The 16,034-nt window shown below is 42.3% G+C and overlaps 1 pseudogene; it reads left to right on the forward strand.

The window, feature by feature from the left end:
- The first annotated feature begins 1,469 nt into the window (after window positions 1–1,469).
- On the forward strand, window positions 1,470–15,463 carry LOC115138435 (transmembrane protein 39B-like; annotated as a pseudogene).
- The last annotated feature ends 571 nt before the right edge of the window (window positions 15,464–16,034 follow it).

The following is a 16,034-nucleotide window of genomic DNA, read 5'->3' on the forward strand; positions in this document are numbered from 1 at the left end:
GATATTTCAAACTAAAAGTTGAGGATTTATCTGGATTCATCATTCACATGATGCACTTGTATGTAAATCTTAACCATTACCATAGATACAAATTAGGGAAACTGGTATGTATCCAATCCCCAGACCAACTAAATGCTGACACTTATAGGTGGGAAAAGAAATACAACATATCTATAAACCACTATTTGAATAGCTGTCAAAGAACTGGACAGGTGAAAATAAATTCCCAGGAGCCATCCACCACATTGCATTCACTTGTCCTGTCTTACCAGTTATTAATGAGAGGATGCAGGAACGCTTGAACATCTATAGGTTGATGCGCGTGAGATGCAGATCTATGCAAAAGTACAGTCAATGAATTCATACATTGAACAATGTATACTAGGCCTACTTATGTTGATCTGATCATAACAGCAAAGCAATGTGAAGTTTATAGACTGATTTGTTTTATATAGGTCTGCTTACTCGCGGTTTATGCAGTCACTTCATCCCTACCTACATGTAGAAATTACCTCTAACCTATATCCCCGCACACTGACTCGGTATATAGCCTTTAGTTTATTTGGTAAATATTTTCTTAACTCTTTGAACTGCACTGTTGGTTAAGGGCTTGTAAGTAAGCATTTCACGGTAAGGTCAACGCTTGTTGTATTATGGTAAAATTGTTAACTCGTGAATCTCCAAATTAAAATTAGGACGTAATATGTAAATACAGTATTACCACAGAACGACGAGATATAATTAACTGGATTTATAAATATGAAGCATCCGCTTGGCGTTTCCACTAAACTACCAAATTTGGTAGTGGAGAGGAAGCTCAGCCGCCGGCCAGTGGGAGAAGATGGGGGAAAATTTTGATTTTGGCCTACATTCTGAACATATTCTCATCGATGAAACATTTACTCTCAATACAGTTTTCTATTCCCAAAGATGTAATCTGTTATGAACAGAGTGGACTAGATTTAGTAGATTTTACACTTTGCCAGAGTTTAAAAAAAAATCCGTTTAAAAGGAGTACAAAGGCGAATTGAGTTATTGCACAAGTGTACTTCACATAGTATCCGTTTCCTACCGGAAATATGCAAATGTCTGCTAGAACGAGCCAATAGGACCTCGCTAGCTCGTGCTTGGCTCTGCCCATCTATTTGCTTGTTCTACCCACCATGACGCATCTGTTCCCATTGGAAACGGCAGGCTGTGGTCTATTTTGGTTTAGTTATACACATATTTGGTATTGCATGATGTCTCTTCAAAGAAACACTCCTCTCCCACATGTCACGATGTCCTCATCACGTCCCCATGCTATCACACATCTGTAGTACCTCAACACAATGATCAACTTCGTTTATTATAATGGGGAACGTGCATTTTTCTCAACAAATGCTCAGAAAGTTTGTGTTGTGTAACCTGCTACTTCATATACTGCAACCGCATTTGAGATAAAATCCCTGTCCAAACCTCGGTAAGCTTACATTTTGTATGATTTGGGTAACGTTAGCTAGCTAATAGCTAGCCATTATGCTGTCTGTTTATATGGTAGGCCGCAGTCTTTGGTATTTTGTCGAGCATGCATTTTTACTGTCTTGCCGGAAAGACTGGTTTGGCGGAAAGACGCGTTTTTATCTAGTGCACGTTACGATAAGATGCATGGTACTTGTGTAATATATGTATGACCTGTCGCATCATTGATGAAACTCGGTTTTGTATGTCGGTTCCCGGAAAATATGTTGGTCTCGCCTCATGAGTAAATGTGGTTCCTTCTTTGCCTGACAGGTGTGGCATATCAAGAAACTGATTAAACAGCATGATCATTACACAGGTGGACCTTGTGCTGAGGCATCGGTTAGCAGATATTTCTAGACTTGCAGTATGTTTGTTCAAATTGTACTCAGGCCAGTTATTATCGGGTGGATAAATAGCAAATCACTCTTTCATCTGTCAATGTTTCGCTTAATATGCCTTATAAACATGATCTTTGATTTGAGTATTGTAAATGAAAAATAACCTTTATGGTTGAAATGTAAAGTGCCCAATCTTAAATTGACTACTGTCCATGACATCACCGGGCTGCAGTATATCATAGCATTGCTAAATGACCATATTTCTTTTGAGCGGTGATGCCTATAGAAATAAGAAAATGAACCAACTTTTCTAATCACCAGGGTGATTTCCTACAGTTTGATCAGTTTAAAGAAAGAGTAGCGCTCAGACACACAAATATACAAGACGAAGAGAAACGTGGGGGTGTCTGCGATGGCAGGTGGACAGAGAGGGGTCAACCGCACTGCTTACTGCAGGTCTCCAATAAACAGTGAGCCAGGCTCGGTCAGCAATGACAACCACTCTACCAGCTCCCCAGTCACAGGTGTTTGCTCTCGGACAAGGTGAGGGGATATTGGGATCGTATGGGTTGACTGTGTACTACATAGAACACTGTGACATGTTGTAAGAGTGTTTCTTTATTCCTTGATTATAGACAGCTGTTTTTTTTGCATAGAGTGTAGGCCCATACCACAGTCCTGCTGTTGTGGAGAGTGAGAATAGTAATAAGCTATAGTCTTTAGATATCAACCTGTAGTAACACAAAGTAATCTTTTGTTTTGAAAGCCCTGTGTGTTGTACCGTTAGGATTGGCTCGGGTACGAGCCTATCCAGTCCCCCGTTGGCAGCCCAGACCGTGGTTCCTGTGAAGCACTGTAAGATCCCAGAGTTATCCATGGACACAAAACGTTCTGTTCAAGCTGCACTTGTTCTTCTGCCACCTCAGTGCCCTCTTTGTCCACTATGTCAACATCTACAAGACTCACCTCGCTGGTGAGTTCACCCACTCTCACTGACTGATGATGTTCTGTGATTTTGGTGCTGTTTGTTGTCTGTCTAATTTGGCTTTTAGGGTTCATGGCTGACTTTGGGAGATGATTGGTTTGTTTGATTGTGTGTGGTGACTTCATTACCATTGTAGGGTCAGCGATAGCTTAGGTTGCAGACTGTATGGTAAATGCACATCACTCACTCTAGTTAACGACCACAAACTCCGACATAAAGAGTAAAAAACAAAATATACTTTATTCCAGAGGTTTCCAGTATGTACAGCAGTGGTCACCAACCGTTTCTGAGTCAAGATTACTTTCGCAGTCAAAAAGCAAGCTGAGATCTACCGCTCAGAATAAATTTTAAAAAATAACATTAACCTAAAACTGTTCTGTAGGAATGAGGGTTGTGCAGTATGCCTAATACATTGTGACAGTATATTGGCTATGTCTGGCTTGCCAGTATTGTTCTTCTCAGACCATATTATATTTCAAAGCTTTGATTAAAAAAAACACATTTTTTTGTTTATTGTAGCACTTGCGAGGGACAGCTGAGCATAATTTGCCTTTTTATTTTACTGGACTGATGGTCTACATCTGATGGTCATGCTGCTTTCAAGTTTCCGTTTTGGATGACCGTTCAAAGATATTCTTCCCAGCTGGATCTACTTTTTGTCGGCGTTCCCAGTTGTCTTGAACGCACTGAAGTTGTAGATTTCCGAGTTCCCAGTTGTTTTGAACACAACATTAGTCTCAGCGGCGGAGAGAGCAGCAGAGGGTCCTACTCTTACGGTCCCTACTCTCTCCTTCCTTTCCTCCGGTGAGACTGACGAGAGAGAGGGGGGACACCATCTTCCACCTGACTGGCAAAACTCTAGTCGCACCGCATCTGCCTCATGCACAAATCCATATTGTGCCTATGACCAGAGAAAGTGAAATATTTCTCAATATTGAAAGACATGATGAGCAGCTAAGAATAATACAAATGCAGGATATTGACACTTGGCTACTCATTCATTGCAGTGGAAGTAGGGAGAAGCATGTTTTGTAATAGTGTTGAATAAAAACTTACATGAACTCTCTTCTGTATTATTTGACAGTCTCACTGGTCATGGTTTTAAAACTCACATAGGTTAGTATTACATTTGCTGTGGTTGTGGACGCTGTAGGCACGATGATTTGAGCTATCCGATTGGCCAGCGCAGTAGGCGCACTCTATTTAGCCACAGACCTCCCGGTCTGCCGGGTAGGCGGAGTCTGTCCTTTCAGACAAATGAAATGGTTAAAAATTGGAACACTTTGCCAACCGGTTCGCAGGGCTTCTGAATCAAGTGTACCTACCGCCAACAGCGCAACACGAAAAAAAAGAGTGGAAGCAATTATGTCTATCGTTGGCTTTTCTACAAACATTTCGGAAATAGACTAGGAATGTTTTGAAGATCGATCAGTCGATCGTGATCAACTGGTTGGCGACCACTGGATAGATATACATGCATACACACGCACAATACTAGTCAAAAGTTTGGACACACCTACTCATTCAAGGGTTTTTCTTTATTTGTACTATATTCTACATAATATAATAATAGTGAAGACAAACTATGATATAACACACATGGAATCATGTAATAACCAAAAAAGTGTTAAACAAATCAAAATATGTAAGTTTATATTTGAGGTTCTTCAAATTAGCTATCCTTTGCCTTGACGACAGCTTTACACACTTGGCATGCTCTCAACCAGCTTTACCTGGAATGCTTTTCCAACAGTCTTGAAGGAGTTTACACACATGCTGAGCACTAGTTGGCTGCTTTTCCTTCACTTTGCGGTCCAACTCATCCCAAACCATCTCAATTGGGTTGAGGAAGGGTGATTGTTGAGGCCACTTCATCAGTCTCCTAAGTCTAACCCTTACCCAACCTGGAGGTGTGTTGGGTCATTGTCCAGTTGAAAAACAAATGGTAGTCCCACTAAGCGCATACAAGATGGGATGGCGTATTGCTGTGGTTTCCATGCTGGTTAAGTAGGTGTGTCCAAACTTTTGACTGGTTGTGTGTGTGTGTGTGTGTGTAAACTCAGCAAAAAAAGAAACGTCCTCTCGCTGTCAATTGCTTTTATTTTCAGCAAACTTAACATGTAAATATTTGTATGAACATAACAAGGTTCAACAACAGATGTAAACTGAACAAGTTCCACAGGCATGTGACTAAGATAAATGGAATAATGTGTCCCTGAACAAAGGGAGGGTCAAAATCAAAGTAACAGTCAGTATCTGGTGTGGCCACCAGCTGTATTAAGTACTGCAGTGTATCTCCTCATGGACTGCACCAGATTTGCCAGTTCTTGCTGTGAGATGTTACCCCACTCTTCCACCAAGGCACCTGCAAGTTCCTGGATATTTCTGGGTGGAATGGCCCTAGCCCTCACCCTCCGATCCAATAGGTCCCAGACATGCTCAATGGGATTGAGATCCGGGCTCTTCGCTTGCCATGGCAGAACACTGACATTCCTGTCTTGCAGGAAATCATGCACAGAACGAGCAGTATGGCTGGAGGGTCATGTCAGGATGAGCCTGCAGGAAGAGTACCACATGAGGGAGGAGGATGTCTTCCCTGTAACGCTCAGCATTGAGATTGCCTGCAATAACAACAAGCTCAGTCCGATGATGCTGTGACACACCGCCCCAGACCACTTACCCTCCACCTCCAAATCGCTCCAGAGTACAGGCCTCAGTGTAATGCTCATTCCTTTGACGATAAACGCGAATCCGACCATCATCCCTGGTGAGAGAAAAACCACGACTCATCAGTGAAGAGCACTTTTTGCCAGTCCTGTCTGGTCTAGCGACCGTGGGTTTGTGCCCATAGGCAACGTTGTTGCCGGGGATGTCTTGTGAGGACCTGCCTTACAACAGGCCTACAAGCCCTCAGTCCAGCCTCTCTCAGCCTATTGTGGAAAGTCTGAGCACTAATGGAGGGATTGTGTGTTCCTGGTGTAACTCGGGCCGTTGTTGCCATCCTGTACTTGTCCTGCAGGTAAGATGTACCGATCCTGTGCAGGTGTTGTTACACGTGGTCTGCCACTGCGAGGATGATCAGCTGTCCGTCCTGTCTCCCTGTAGCGCTGTCTTAGGCGTCTCAAAGTACGGACATTGCAATTTATTTCCCTGGCCACATCTGTAGTCCTCATGCCTCCTTATAGCATGCCTAAGGCACGTTCACGCAGATGAGCAGGGATCCTGGGCATCTTTCTTTTGGTGTTTTTCAGAGTCAGAAACGCCTCTTTAGTGTCCTATAAGTTTTCATAACTGTGACCTGAATTGTCTACCGTCTGTAAGCTGTTAGTGTCTTAACGACCGTTCAACAGGTGCATGTTCATTAATTGTTTATGGTTCATTGATCAAGCATGGGAAACGGTGTTTAAACCCTTTACAATGAAGATCTGTGACGTTATTTGGATTTTTACGAATTATCTTTGAAAGACAGGGTCTTGAAAAAGGGACGTTTCTTTTTTTGCTGAGTTAAAATATATATATACACACACACACACACACAGTACCAGTCAAAACTTTGGACACACCTACTTTACCAGCATGGCTACCCCAGCAATATACACTGCTCAAAAAAATAAAGGGAACACTTAAACAACACAATGTAACTCCAAGTCAATCACGCTTCTGTGAAATCAAACTGTTCACTTAGGAAGCAACACTGATTGACAATACATTTCACATGCTGTTGTGCAGATGGAATAGACAACAGGTGGAAGAAGGTTTGCTGTGGCAAGAAGGTTTGCTGTGTCTGTCAGCGTAGTGTCCAGAGCATGGAGGCGCTACCAGGAGACAGGCCAGTACATCAGGAGACGTGGAGGAGGCCGTAGGAGGGCAACAACCCAGCAGCAGGACCGCTACCTCTGCCTTTGTGCAAGGAGGAGCAGGAGGAGCACTGTCAGAGCCCTGCAAAATGACATCCAGCAGGCCACAAATGTACATGTGTCTGCTCAAATGGTCAGAAACCGACTCCATGAGGGTGGTATGATGGCCCGACGTCCACAGGTGGGGGTTGTGCTTACAGCCCAACACCGTGCAGGACGTTTGGCATTTGCCAGAGAACACCAAGATTGGCAAATTCGGCACTGGCGCCCTGTGCTCTTCACAGATGAAAGCAGGTTCACACTGAGCACATGTGACAGAGTCTGGAGACGCCGTGGAGAACGTTCTGCTGCCTGTAACATCCTCCAGCATGACCAGTTTGGCAGTGGGTCAGTCATGGTGTGGGGTGGCATTTCTTTGGGGGGCAGCACAGCCCTCCATGTGCTCGCCAGAGGTAGCCTGACTGCCATTAGGTACCGAGATGAGATCCTCAGACCCCTTGTGAGACCATATGCTGGTGCGGTTGGCCCTGGGTCCCTCCTAATGCAAGACAATGTGGCTGGAGTGTATCAGCAGTTCCTGCAAGACGAAGGCATTGATGCTATTGATGCCCGCCCGTTCCCCAGACCTGAATCCAATTGAGCACATCTGGGACATCATGTCTCGCTCCATCCACCAACGCCACGTTGCACCACAGACTGTCCAGGAGTTGGCTGATGCTTTAGTCCAGGTCTGGGAGGAGATCCCTCAGGAGACCATCCGCCACCTCATCAGGAGCATGCCCAGGCGTTGTAGGGAGGTCATACAGGCACGTGGAGGCCACACACACTGCTGAGCCTCATTTATACTTGTTTTAAGGACATTACATCAATGTTGGATCAGCCTGTTGTGTGTTTTTCCACTTTAATTTTGAGTGTGACTCCAAATCCAGACCTCCATGGGTTGATAAATTTGATTTCCATTGATAATTTGTGTGATTTTTTTTGTCAGCACATTCAACTATGTAAAGAAAAAAGTATTTAATAAGAATATTTCATTCATTCAGATCTAGGATGTGTTATTTTAGTGTTCCCTTTATTTTTTTGAGCAGTGTATAATATTGCATTTAGAAAGTATTCAGACCCTTTGACATTTTTGCTACGTTACAGCTGTATTCTGAAATGTATTAAATCTTTTTTCCCTCATCTGTCACGCCCTGGTCTAAGTATTTTGTGTTTTTCTTCAGGTATTGGGTCAGGCCAGGGTGTGGCATGGAGTTTTTGTATTGTGGTGTGTTTTGTCTTGGGGTTTTGGTGTGTATGTTAGTGGGATTGTAGCTTAGTGGGGTGTTCTAGGAGAGTCTATGGCTGTCTGAAGTGGTTCTCAATCAGAGGCAGGTGTTTATCGTTGTCTCTGATTGGGAACCATATTTAGGCAGCCATATTCTTTGGTTGTATTGTGGGTGATTGTCCTTAGTGTCTTGATGTCCTTGTTCCTGTCTAGGTTAGGTTACACCAGTATAGGCTGTTTCGGTTTTCATTACGTTTATTGTTTTTTGTAGTAATTGTATTTAGATTCGTGTTACGTTTGTTTATTAAAACATGGATCGTAATATACACGCTGCATTTTGGTCCGATCCTTGCTACACCTCCTCTTCCGAGGAGGAGATAGAAGAAAACCGTTACATCATCAATCTACACACAATATTAAAGCAAAAACTTTTTATTTTTATTTTTTAGAAATGTTTGCTGATTTATAAAAATAAACTATCACATAAGCATTCAGATCCTTTACTCAGTACTTTGTTGAAGCACCTTTGGCAATGATTACATCCTCAAGTCTTCTTGGGTTTGACCCATCAAGCTTGGCACACATCTATTTGGTGAGTTTTTCCCATTCTTCTCTGCAGATTCTCTCGAGCTGTCAGGTTGGATGGGGAGCGTCGCTGCTCAGCTATTTTCAGGTCCCCCCCAGAGATGTTCGATCGGGTTCAAATCCGGCCTCTTGCTGGGCCACTCAAGGACATTCAGAGAATTATCCCAAAGCCCCTCCTGCGTTGTCTTGGTTGTGTGCTTACGGTCATTGTCCTGTTCTAAGGTGACATTTCAGCCCCCCAGTCTGAGGTCCTGAGCGCGCTGGAGCAGGTTTTCATCAATCGCTCTGTACTTTGCAGCGTTCATTCTTCCCTCGATCCCGAATACTCTCCCAGTCATTGCTACTGAAAAACATCCCCACAGCATTATGCTGCCACCACCATGCTTCTCCTTGGGGATGGTGGCAGATTTCCTCCAAATGTGACGCTTGGCATTCAGGCCAAAGAGTTCAATCTTGCTTTCATCAGACCAGAGATTCTTGTTTCTCATGGTCAGAGTCCTTTAGGTGCCTTTTGGCAGACTCCAAGCTGGCTGTTGTGTGCTTTTCATTGAGGAGTGGCATCCGTTTGGCCGCTCTACCATGAAATCCTCATTGGTGGAGTGCTGCAGAGATGGGAGAACCTTCCAGAAAGACAACCATCTCCAAAGGGGAACTCTGGAGCTCTGTTGAGCTCAAGCTCTGCTCTTTACTTTCATTTTGGGGCACCACGAGAGTGGTTGTTTAGAGTTACCATCTCCCGAATTAAACTCTAAAGGTCTTTACCTATCTCATCCACAAAACAGTCAATGTATTTATCATAACCTTGTATCATATCATCATTCTGAACAGTCGTAACCTCCTTGCATCTGCAAAAACCCCAGCCTTACTTATGATTCAGTACTACACAAATTGGTTTAATTATTTATTTACTAGCTAGCTAAATGATAACACAGGATAAACATACACACCTAATACTAGGGTTGCACCGATATGACATTTTTGGCTGATACTGATATCCAACATTTAACTTGCCAAAAAACCTGATCCCGATATTTAAAATTTTAGTGACCTTTTGAGCATTCTAGTATAGTTGAAATAAACACACACACTGACCAAAATGTTGTTTTGTTGGTATTTACGTATGTCCCCATTACCAGTAAGACATAATGAAAAGCTATTTCTTTCACTTGCCTGCTGTGGTCTTTCGTTGTTCAGTCGTTTCATTCTTAACCAGGATATCAAATCAAATTTGGTCACATACACCGAATACAACAGGTGTAGACCTTAGTGAAAGGCTTACTTACAAGCCCATAACCAACAATTCAGTTTAAAAAAAAGAAGAAATAAAAGTAACATGATTAAAGAGCAGCACTAAAATAACAATAGCAAGGCTATATACGGGGGGTACCGGTACAGAGTCAATGTGCGAGGACATCGGTTAGTCGAGGTAATATGTACATGTAGGTAGTTATTAAAGTGATTATGCATAGATAATAACAGAGTAGCGGCATCGTGGGGGGAGGGGTGGCAATGCAAATAGTCTGGGTAGACATTTGAATAGATGTTCAGGAGTCTTATGGCTAGCGGGTAGAAGTTGTGGTCTGTTTTAAGGTCTTAGCCACATCGACTGCAGAGAACGTGGTCACAGTCGTCCGGAACAGCTTTTCAGATATTTTATCTGATCAATTAGTCTTCGAATTAATTAATTATTTACTTTCCTCACGTTAGTCTCATTCCAAACGTCGTAAATTGTTGGTTCAAATATTCAGTCGTGAAGCTAATAGCAGTGACACCTATAGAAAGTAGCTCACAGATGTTAATTTCAACAATACGGTGTACCTCTGGTAGGGCAACATCTGAAAAATAGCGCCTACTTGGTAGTGTGTACCGGGGCTCGAGGTGCTTGACCAGTCGGCAAAAGCCAACATCATCCACGACAGAACGGTTGATTGTCAAGGGCAATGAATTCCATTATCTTGTCGTTTTTATGGATTTCACCTTTGAGTTGTCTCGTTGACATTTTCTTACTCTTTCAAATGACTGCTCGACTTGAACCTGTTTAGGTGTTCAAGTGCGCTTAGTTTTTTTCTGCTTTTGTTCTAAGTAGTTGCTGAACGTCTGGGGATGATGCTCTTTCAAATGAGTAATTAGGTTTCTGGTATTGAACGATTTCACTTTCTCCCCTCGGGAAATAATAGCAGCACAAACATTGCATACGGCCTTTTTGGTATCTTCCTTTGAAACTTCAAAATAGATCCACACAGCAGACATTGTAGGCTAGGTTAGGAATGGTGTGTAGCACTATTTTATGTGGTGTCATCTACGTTATATAGGTATGAACGTCAGCTTTGACATCGGCTTTAAACTAGACATCGGGCAGATGTTGGCATTTTTAGCTAAGATCGGCCGATTCCAATATGCTTACCGATATATCGTGCATCCCTACTTAATACCTAGCGGACTGGCACAATATGGCGGCTTGTTACAAAAAGACATGTAGGGCGAGAGAGGGACAGAGACATAATACTTTGGTACATTTAGAAACTACTCTCACAATAATCATATACTTTGCACACCGCTGCCCGTTTTGGAGTAAGAAATCATGAATGTATTTACGCGTGAATGCCTTGGTTTGCCGTGTATCTCTGTCGGAACCAAGCCTTCTTGGAAAGGGGTTTGGTTGGGTCTTTCCGCTGCACTCTTGTAATGCTCTGATTGTCCAAAAAGGTCCCCACCTGTGTTCTACTGTTGTTGTCTGGTATCCGTTGACTTGTCGTGTAGTCCTGGACAGAACTAGAGTTTATTCTACTTTCCGTTCGCTCCTGAAGCTGATTCTTTGAAGATAGGCTAGCCAGCCGTGTCAGTGGTTCCCAGTGGGGTGATGAATATAATGGTTTGAAGAGGGTAGTAGAATGCTCCCACGTAAATGAGCTTTACTTAGGACAGCTAATCAGCCGTACCAGATCATCTCAATGATGATCAATGGAAACAGGATGCCCCTTAGCTCAATTTCGAGTCTCGTAGCAATGGGTCTGAATACTTATGTAAATAAAGTATTTCTGTATTTTTTTAAATTTATTCAATTCAATTTATGCAATTCCCAGCTCTAGTATCTTCAGGTAAGTGCAATTATTTCCACAGGGATAACAAAAATGAGAACATTGTCAGATAACCGTATGGCTCCACAGATAAACTACATCTGATGAAAAGTGACAATTACAACTAGCCTTCTAGAATGTAAACAAAACCCACAAGCCCAAATAGTGGACATGAGTCGCTGCATGATCTCTTAGATAGTATCCCATAACAAAAAAAGCAAGAGAACTGGAGCAATGTATTGTACCAAACACTGAAACATGACTTAAACCAAGAAATGTCTCTATTATAAATGTAGGCAAAATCCCAAATATGCTCCCACAACCATTGTGTGAGGGTTTGTTTGTATCTGACCATATTAGGTGGACATAATGTCACTACAGATTTGATAAATGATTGACAATGTCCCGTTTATGGAGGACCGGATGTGCATATTGGCAGTGTCCATTCTTTGTACTTTGACATCTGACAAATTTGATTAACTACATCCTGAAAGTGATTCCTTTCCAAATGTTGTCACTATACTGTTATAAATGATTTCACTTCTCATGGCATGCTAACTTAGTTTTCAGTAAGTAATATGAAGTTTTGTCTGATGCAGAACTTCTACCTCTATTCAGTCATCATACTGGCTCGCAGGCTGATTGCAGCGATTGTAAAAGAGGTAGGAATTCACATTTAGCTAGTTTTGATAATATAGATTTGTTATAAACAATACAGCAATTTGCAACACTTTTACTCATGCAAGTGTTATTCTGTGATATTTCTCAATTTAATGTTTTTTTGGCACCATTCTGTTTGTTTTTTCTCAAACCCACTTGGTTCTTTTTCTGTCCCTAATACCTTATTGTCATATAACAACAAATGTCATTCCTGTCTGCCCCCCTTTTCTCTCTCAATGCCTCTCAAGGCGTCCAGAAAATCACATTGTAGGATTTTTAATGAATTTATTTGCAAATTATGGTGGAGTCTTTATGGGTGACAATTTTGTATTGTTAAACAAAATGTCTTTCTCTGAGCAATTTTATTAGTTGTTAAATTATATATATTTTTTAATGTTCTGCATAGATTGTAACTCAATATTTGTTTGATTTATTTTATATATTTATATATATTTTTTGGATTATATTTATTCGATTTTGTCATTTCTGCTCATTTTTTTATTTGAGGGTGCCATTCATTTTAGACTTATTCACTGCCCAACAACACTCACTAGTATCAACCTTCACTAGGGATCAGAGCCCTTGTCAAGTTCAACGACTCTGAACACCTCCAGTGTCTCAGAGTAACGTGATGCTCTCCATACAGCTCAAGTCGGTCATCAGTGTCGATTAGGATTCAAATGACCTGAATAGCCTGAAAGATAGCCATGTCAGTTTGGAATACGTTGTAACCTGAAAGTTCTGCAATCCCCTGTTTCCACAGGTTCGGGATGTACATTCCCTTTTTCCGGTTAAACTGCTACTGAGTGGGGCCACTCTCGCCCATCACTAACATCGGGTCGAAGGAGCTGGGCAGCGTGGGGCGCCGCCGTGACTACATGACGGCTCTGAACGAGACGTGGAAGCAGCACACCAGCCAGCTGTACGGGGTCCAGGCCATGCCCACACGCGCCTGCTGCCTCTCCCCAGACCTCAACCGCAAAGAGGTGGAGTACCTGAAGATGGACTTCAACTGGAGGATGAGGGAGGTGCTGGTCAGCTCCATGTTCAGTGCCTACTACGTGGCCTTCGTACCTGTATGGTTTGTTAAGGTGAGTAACTAATAAGTGACTTCCCAGCCTTATGTTATGTGTTGTGACGTACTAACTACTGAGATTTGAGAAAGGAGGGTCTACCGTCAGATCTCCCTTTTTTGTTTTTTTGCACCGTAGTGCAGCATTGTTATATATCGCCAATTAGGTTTGTCAACATAATCAAGAATAGATACATTGCTTGATGCCTGCAGTTGCAATGTGTCTCTGAGGGCGCTGTGTTTTTCTGGCTGCTTATTCTGGTTGTGTGCTGGTCCTCTGCAGAGCACACAATGCGTGGACAAGCGTTGGTCCTGTGAGCTCTTCATCCTGGTGTCTGTCAGTACCTCAGTCATCCTCATGAGGCACCTGCTGCCCCCACGCTACTGTGACCTGCTCCACAAGGCTGCAGCACACCTGGGCAGCTGGCACAAAGTGGACCCTTCTCTCTGTTCCAACGTCCTGCAGCACATGTAAGTACTACTAGTGAGGAGGCATCATGGCCTGAGAAGCACTGATGATATCACTGAGGGTTTGGGAGGGATTAGAATTCTGTAATTACTTTAGTAATAACATTGTTTTTAATATTGTTGTTACTCATAAGTGTCCGCTTAGGGCCCCGCGGCCCCCAGGGGCCTCCCAACCAAAAAACAAAACAAATTAGGAAATCAGTTGGTTTAAACGTACTGTTAGTATAGTAGAAAAAAACATGTGTAATTTCAAAATTTGGTAGTGCATCAGCAGTTTTTATCTTTTTAGGTCAGTCACTCAATTAGCCCATTTCATCTAACATGTTATATGTTTCTAGGTAAGTTAGTCTAGCCAGCAATCTAACCCTTGTAGTTATCGTGGCAGAATCAGGGGCCCTGATGTCGCGGGGGCCCCCATTGATTTTGTTATTCACTCAGATATCATATGAAAATGGCAAAAGTCATGGCAAAATGTGTAGAATAGCAGGAAATTAGCCTTAAAAGCTGCTGAATGTTTTCTCCATCCCTTGGCAAAATGATTTGAACTTCAGGAAATTAGCTTTACAACTGTAACATTTTCTCTACGCTGCCAAGAGGGCCACTAAAATGTTTTGCCCCCCAACCACTCTCGCTTAGGGCCCCCAAAAAGCTAGAAACGGCCCTGTTACTTGTTGTATATTCAGGGGCATCATGCACCTGCATACAGTTGGGGGCAAATACAGGAATTCATTTGAATGAGACGATGAAGTCTGGAAAGAACATTTGTTCATCCTCACTATGTTAACCCATCCAATCGTAGTCACAGGGAGAGTGGACCAGCGAATCAGGTCTTTAATTTTGCCATTGAGGGGAGTGTAGTTTTCTTTAAACAGATTCTTAAGGGCTGAGGTAAAATGTATTCCCAGATATTTGCATCCATTTGGCTTCCAAGAGAAAGGACAGACTAAACTCTGCTCATCTGATAGCTGGCTATTTAACATCTATTTGAACCCTCTTCTCTCTTTTCCTCCTACAGATGGACGGAAGAGTACATGTGGCCCCAGGGTGTCCTGGTCAAACACAATAAAAATGTATACAAGACCATAGGGCACTAGAATGTAGCTGTCCCCTCAGACGTCTCCCACTATCGCTTTTATGTGAGTAACACCAACTGCAAGACGGTTCTTGTTTGCGCCTCAGGCAGCCAAAGCTAAAGGGCTTGTTGTACTTCCAGGACATTGTTTGTTCAATAACAACATGCCTCCTCTTTTTTTTGTCTATTTTTATCCTTTAATTTTTCTTCAAGCCCTTACGAATATTGAACATCTTCATCATCTTGGAAGGTGCGATGATATTCTACCAGCTCTACTCGTTGATATGCTCAGAAAGGTGGCATCAGACGATATCCTTGGCTTTAATTCTCTTCAGCAACTACTACGCCTTCTTCAAGCTTCTCAGAGACAGAATAATCTTAGGCAAGGCACACTCATACTCCAATAGCTCAACCAACCAGAAATTAAGTTAAAGACGTAAGTTATTGCTGGTAATTTGTCTTGGAACAAGAAAACACACATGAGAGCTTTGTATTTTTCCTACAACTGTATTTTGTATCACTGTTATTGTTCTGAGCTGCCATAATAAAAAATAAACATATTTTTGTATTCCTTTTAAAGGTTCTGCCCATGATTCTTTGTGGTTGAACTGTTGTTGACCCTTGCTGTCTGATGTCTTCTCTTTCCCACTAGAGGGCTCCTTACCACACCTACAACTCTATTCCTTTATTTTCACCAACAATGTCAATATAATTCCTTTTTCAATATAGATATTAGATATAGAGTATTTTATTAACATTTAGAATGTGTCAATATCACAGCTATATTGTTTCTCATTATTTAAAAATGTGCCTATTCGCAGAAGACATGGCTCTAAAGCTGCTAATAACTTGTGAAAAATAAAACATTTTACTAGGGGCCTAAACCCACTCCAGGCTGGTGGCATTGTTCTCAAGTATTGGTTTTTTTCCAATGCTATCTTACAAAAGAATCTTCTATACAACCCTTTTTTTCTTGGCAAGCAGGTCCACCTGACAGAGCCGCATTGAATGCACTTCAGCATCTTTCAACAACGTGCTCATGGGACCTAAATGATCTGGCTTGCACTCTCCATCCATGAGCATGACCACTCAGACTTGTTGTGATGGGACAATTATAGTGCATGTTCCCGCTCATTGGATCATATCCCAG

The sequence above is a fragment of the Oncorhynchus nerka genome, linkage group LG12 (assembly GCF_034236695.1).
Source record: "Oncorhynchus nerka isolate Pitt River linkage group LG12, Oner_Uvic_2.0, whole genome shotgun sequence".
NCBI classification, from domain to species: domain Eukaryota; kingdom Metazoa; phylum Chordata; class Actinopteri; order Salmoniformes; family Salmonidae; genus Oncorhynchus; species Oncorhynchus nerka.